The following is a 6,644-nucleotide window of genomic DNA, read 5'->3' on the forward strand; positions in this document are numbered from 1 at the left end:
TCAGAGCTCATTCTCTCTTCTGCTTTCAGACTGGAAGGTTCTCTCTGCTCCCTTTAACTATTGAAGTAGGCACAGTATTGAATGGTAGAGATTGCCGTAGGCAATAATTTTGCAATTGGTTCTTTGAAATTCTGGATCCTGGACTTATTAGTGAAAAAGAAAATCTATTCCAAGAGCTCATCAGATAAACGCAAACGCAGTTTAAAGCATCGTACACGATTAAATGTACTTATTTAGGTGTCCTAAGGTAAAAGCTAAATCATCATTTAAACTCTTGGACGTTCCTGTCAGGGTTTTAGCCAATTTATCTACCTAATTTTGCTAAGAATGGAAGAAAAAAAAACTGAAACTTAATTAAATTTCATGTTTCAAGTTATTAAGAACTGTCGATTTAAAATGAGCCACCAAAGCCATTGGACGAAGACCAACGTGGCACTCTAAAAACCGTGTTAATTTAGCACAATCATTTAAACAATTTGCTCTTTTTATTTCCGAGATTTTCTATTTCAGGTCCAAAGTTCCAACGAATTTCATCAACTGCCGTAAACAAATAAGTCCCAAAAAAAACTTAAAATAATGTGTATGTATGTTGCAAATGTCGGGATCTTTGACCATTAGGCCATTTTTCCTCTCGCATCCCAATATTTCCCTACAATGTCATTGCTAAAATCTGGTGTGAATATCACACGAATTTCCTTATCATATCCTATTGAAATATGCTTATTTGGGTCTTTTAGGTATGGTTTTTGTAATAAATGTTGATGAAATTCATTGAATTGCTATTGATAAAGAAACCAGAAAGTCATCAGATAAACGCAAACGCAGTTAAAAGCTCTCCGCTTCTACTTTAGGTTATCATGAACAAAAGTCTTCGCTTTCACTTTAATTTTAAACAGAAATGGGACTGTGCGTCTTTAAAAGTTATGCTCAGAGTTAAAAAGCTCGTGGATATTGGATTTCAATCAATGGAAATTCATAGCGTATAATAAACTCATCACAGCATGGCCTTTACCTCTTCATAACTCATTTTACTTTTTTACTTTCTATTACTACAGTATAGCGAGCTATACTAGTTTTATATGTGAGAGGCAGCCCTTAAACTGCCAAGGTTTCATCAGCCTTACATGTCGAAATATGCTTTATATGGTTTTCGTCGAGTCTTTTTCAATCATAGAGATATTTCAAATCTTACATAATTATTCTGGATGCCGGAGACCCAACACATAGCAACGAGTGTCCATGATGAAGTAAGTCTAATTATTTCAAATGTAATTCTAATGCGAACCAATGTTTTAACAAAAAGACACAAACATCGGCTGTGTGATAAAAAAAAGGTCACCAAAGTCTCAAGTAAAGCACTGTTTCAGAGCTCATCAGATAAACGCAAACGCAGTTTAAAGCATCGTACATGAGAACATGTACTTATTTAGGTGTCCTAAGGTAAAAGCTAAATCATCATTTAAGCTCTGCTCTGATAACACAAAAAGTCCTCATCTACCTCCTTCAAATACTGGGGTAAAAAGATTTCTACGCGCTTTAACTTTGATTTAAAATACATAAAGCTAAATAACATCAGCTCTTGAGTTAGTAAAACTCGCTGGAAAAAAAAGGCGAATCAAATTTAAGTCATAAAAAGAGAAGAGAACCAGGTATATCTCCTCTTCTCAAAAGAGAGCACATAGAATGCTCAAGTATTGGGACACTAAAGGACAAACGACTTATTAGTCAATACCCTACACTACTTTACGAAACTTACCGCGTGTCTCGGTCGCGGGGCGGGCCATCGAACCTCCTCGGTCCGTCTCGCGGGGGCGGACCTCTCTCTCCGCCACGCACAGAAACGCAAACCATTCCCCCGTTAGAGAGAAGACTTGAATTCCCAATGGGAGAGAAAAGCAAAGTGTCTGACATGACAATGGGAGAATCAGCAGTCACTTTTAGTGTGCAGGAAAGGGCTATCTTTCAACCTAAGAACTCAAATGTGTGTACTTTAAAAAGGACCATGTACTTTTAAGGATGGAATGAAATGTACCTATGTACTTTTAGGGATGGAAGGAAATGTACCTAGAATGTACTCTCAAGGATGGAATCTTAAAATCATGTATTTCAAATGTAATTCTAATGCGAACCAATGTTTTAACAAAAAGACACAATCATCGGCTGTTGATTAGATTCGGTTTTTATGTGCACACTTGTTGACAAGAGCCTTCTCCCCCCACTAGAAACGCAAAACCATTCCCCCGTTAGAGAGAAGACTTGAATTCCCTATGGGAGAAGAAACCAAAGTGTCTGCCATGACAATGGGAGAATCAGCAGTCACTTTTAGTGTGCAGGAAAGGGCTATCTTTCAACCTAAGAACTCAAATGTGTGTACTTTAAAAAGGACCATGTACTTTTAAGGATGGAATGAAATGTACCTATGTACTTTTAGGGATGGAAGGAAATGTACCTAGAATGTACTCTCAAGGATGGAATTCTAAAATCATCTATTTCAAATGTAATTCTAATGCGAACCAATGCTTTAACAAAAAGACACAAACATCGGCTGTTGATTAGATTCGGTTTCTATGTGCACACTTGTTGACAAGAGCCTTCTCCCCCCACTAGAAACGCAAACCATTCCCCCGTTAGAGAGAAGACTTGAATTCCCAATGGGAGAAAAAAAGCAAAGCGTCTGCCATGACATGGGAAAATGATAGCAGTCACTTTTAATGTGCAGGAAAAGGAAAGGGGAAATGGGGAAGGCCGTAAAAAATAGGTCACTAAGATCCATTAAAAAAGAAATAATAATAGACTCTTGAGTGGAAGGTAACCACTAGGCGAGGTTAACACCGGAGGCGTTTTCTACCACCTAACCCTTAGAGCTCCATTGTACTTTTAGGGATGGAAGGAAATGTACCTAGAATGTACTCTCAAGGATGGAATCTTAAAATCATGTATTTCAAATGTAATTCTAATGCGAACCAATGTTTTAACAAAAAGACACAAACATCGGCTGTTGATTAGATTCGGTTTCTATGTGCACACTTGTTGACAAGAGCCTTCTCCCCCCACTGGAAACGCAAACATTCCCCCGTTAGAGAGAAGACTTGAATTCCCAATGGGAAGAAAAAAAGCAAAGCGTCTGCCATGACATGGGAAAATGATAGCAGTCACTTTTAATGTGCAGGGAAAGGAAAGGGGAAATGGGGAAGGCCGTAAAAAATAGGTCACCAAGATCCATTAAAAAAGAAAGACCAAGGTCTCTAAATTCAAAGAAAATATATAACTGATTCCACTGAGAAATAATACAACAGTATCTTTTTTATTATTGATGTCAGTTTCAGAGCTCATCAGATAAACGCAAACGCAGTTTAAAGCATCGTACACGAGAACATGTACTTATTTAGGTGTCCTAAGGTAAAAGCTAAATCATCATTTAAGCTCTGGGCTGACAAATAGGTAGACAACACGATATATCAAAATCTCAAATAAATGAGGATAAAATTCCATGCCTCGGCTGGGATCGAACCCACGCCCTCCTGTTTACCAGGCGAGCGTCTTGACCACTACGCTACCGAGAAAGACCAAGGTCTCTAAATTCAAAGAAAATATATAACTGATTCCACTGAGAAATAATACAACAGTATCTTTTTTTATTATTGATGTCAGTTTCAGAGCTCATCAGATAAACGCAAACGCAGTTTAAAGCATCGTACATGAGAACATGTACTTATTTAATTCAAAGAAAATATATAACTGATTCCACTGAGAAATAATACAACAGTATCTTTTTTATTATTGATGTCAGTTTCAGAGCTCATCAGATAAACGCAAACGCAGTTTAAAGCATCGTACATGAGAACATGTACTTATTTAGGTGTCCTAAGGTAAAAGCTAAATCATCATTTAAGCTCTGGGCTGACAAATAGGTAGACAACACGATATTTTTTCTTTCTTTTCAACATAAAAAATAATCTGAATTCACATGAACAGTGCCTGATCAAATTCAACTTTTTACGGTACACAAAAAAGAGAGAAAAAAAAACGAAGTTTGTCTAAAAACTCAAAAAAGTTCGATTAGGTCCAAGCCTGGCCAGAAAAGTTTTTTTTCCCTTCAAAATAATAATTTACTTTATTTTTCGATAAGACAGAACATAATGACAAGAAAGTAACATAACAAGGGAGGGGGGAAAATGGAATTAAGACAAAATATGTAAAAAAAGCAAAATAAAACAAACTTTTCTACTGTTTAAATATTCTACTTACTGGGTGGACTCAAATCCTTGGGTGGCTCTCTCATTTCGGTTCTATCGAACGTGCGACCTCCATCTCTGTCTCTGTCGCATTATATGAATGAAAGTTCTCCCTTCAAAAAATAATTTTGGCCAATGAGATTTTTGGAATTGATGCTTTTTAGCCCGTCCTTCCTTTTTAAAGAGGTTTGACAGAGAGATTTGTACATGCTAAGGTTTTATCGTTCCGTAATCGAAAAGAGAAGGAAGACAGGATAGGAGAAAGCAGGCCGTTCCGAGAACGAACCTTATCCGTTCGGGATGAAATCCGCCCCCTTAGAGCAGCTTGAGAGCCAATATGTAAATGCAGTTTGTGTTATTATGTCACAACTTTGGTGCTCACTGCAGCCTTGTAGGATTTTCCCAATATCTCAATAATCCTAAAATCCAATGATTACCTACCATGCTAGCACCGGTCGCTATGCGCATTTATATGTCATAGCTACTCATTTTCCTCACGAGGCTGAGTGGGCCCCGCAACAAGAAAGTTTTTTTTTTCCCCTTTAAAATAATAATTTACTTTATTTTTCGATAAGACAGAACATAATGACAAGAAAGTAACAAGGGAGGGGGAAAAATGGAATTAAGACAAAATGTTATGTGAAAAAAGCAAAATAAAACAAACTATTCTACTTACTGGGTGGACTCAAATCCTTGGGTGGCTCTCTCATTTCGGTTCTATCGAACGTGCGACCTCCATCTCTGTCTCTGTCCGCTCTCGAGAATCTGTCTTGACTCGACCCTGTAACAAATCACGACAAAATCAATCACATCTTGTATTACTCCTAGTGAAATTCACAATTTAAATGAAGGGCCACAGGAGTCTCTAAATAAATGCCTTTTCTTTGCGTTATTATAAATTATATTACAAATTCGGTGATCATTGCAGCATAGTAGAATTTTTCAAATATCTTAACAACCCAGCGTAAAACGTTTACCTACCATGCTGGCACCGGTCGCTATGCGCACTTTTATTACATAGCTACTCATTTTCCTCACGAGGCCGAGTGGGCCCCGCTACAGAGAGTCACGGATTCAATCATTTGCATGATACAATTTTTTTGACTCCGCCGGGAATCGAACCCGGGCCTTCCGCGTGTTAGGCGAGCACAGTGACCACTACACCATGCGAGCTGTCATAAATTTAATTTATACATCTTTTATTATACAATCAAGATTATTAGAGCTGACATAAATTTAATTTATACATCTTATATTATACAATCAAGATTATTAGAATAAATTCAAGTATTTTTTTTTTTCTTTACCTTCAGCTCCACGTGCGCTCGGTCTTTCATTTCGGACCGATCAAACGTGCGGCCTCCATCCCGAGGCTCCCTATCTCGGGCAGTGAATCGTTCGGGGGCTCGAACCCTCGACCGCCGCGCGCTGACTAATGTTCTCACCTTCTACTTCGGCGCGCGGTGCGGAGCGCCAATCCCCGCTGGTACGCTCCGGGTCCTCATTAGCGCGGTCCCGGTCCTGATTGTTCCGGTCCCGGTTATATTGCCGGCGCTCATTCTGACCGCCTCGATTCTGACGATCATCTTGCGCGTTCGGCAAATCGATCCGCACGCGACGACCTTTGATACTCTGTGGAATGACAAGACGGGATCAGTTATTGACTTTGTTTCAGTAATGATTTGTCGATGAAAATGTAAAGTTAATTATTAAAGATAGTGAGGGATGCTTATATTCTAACCAATGAGCGTCCAACTTTCAACTTGGGCTTTACGGAAGGCCTCCCAAAGAAAGCACCTCCCCGAGGGACGAAAGTAGAAGAGGGAGTTCAATTAATTTACACTTGGAAAGTTAATGTTAGTCATAGGTTCCAAATTAAAATGACTGCCAAAAAAAATGGTATTTTACGATTGGAAAAGTCAATAATAAATTCAAGGTTGTTACCTATGGTAATAATGACAAAAAGAGTCTCATAGGTAGTAGCTCTGAATTGAGTACTTAATTGATAAGACAACGGGACGGAACGCCCATCCACAAGCTCTCCAATTGTGGGTTAAACCTTTCGACTTGTAAGTATTCGCATGAATTTTAACTTTTTGATTAAGCCCTCCTTGATTGGCTAAGAAATTTGAAATCAACCAATCAGACTGCATAATCCAAGAGACCAAGTTACTTCGTAGTCCACTTTTCGTTCAAATAACACAATGCCTAGTTAGCTTGGAGGGTAGTGCGTCTGCTTTGCGAATACTAGGCCGCGGGTTCGATTCCCGCCCGAGGCGGACTTTATTCTAACAGATAGGGTTCTTTCTCGGAACGGCTGGCTTTCTCCTATCCTGTCTTCCTTCTCTCTTCGCTTTTAGGACGATAAGAGCTCAGTAGTTACAATTCCCTCTGTCAAACTTCTCAAAA

At 38.8% G+C, this 6,644-nt stretch overlaps 1 long non-coding RNA gene and 1 other non-coding gene across 2 annotated transcripts; both read right to left on the bottom strand.

Moving 5' to 3' along the window:
- Positions 1 to 922: 922 nt before the first annotated feature.
- On the bottom strand, positions 923 to 1,003 carry LOC113467212. Its single transcript, XR_003391369.1, has one exon. It is a non-coding gene; the product is annotated as a small nucleolar RNA SNORD36 (small nucleolar RNA).
- Positions 1,004 to 4,973: 3,970 nt separating this feature from the next.
- On the bottom strand, positions 4,974 to 5,668 carry LOC113467208. The gene is made up of 2 exons (XR_003391365.1): positions 5,543 to 5,668; positions 4,974 to 5,016 (listed from the first exon to the last, which is right to left on the bottom strand). It is a non-coding gene; the product is annotated as an uncharacterized LOC113467208 (long non-coding RNA).
- Positions 5,669 to 6,644: the final 976 nt, after the last annotated feature.

The sequence above is a fragment of the Diaphorina citri genome, unplaced genomic scaffold, assembly GCF_000475195.1.
Source record: "Diaphorina citri unplaced genomic scaffold, Diaci psyllid genome assembly version 1.1 scaffold430, whole genome shotgun sequence".
NCBI lineage: Eukaryota > Metazoa > Arthropoda > Insecta > Hemiptera > Psyllidae > Diaphorina > Diaphorina citri.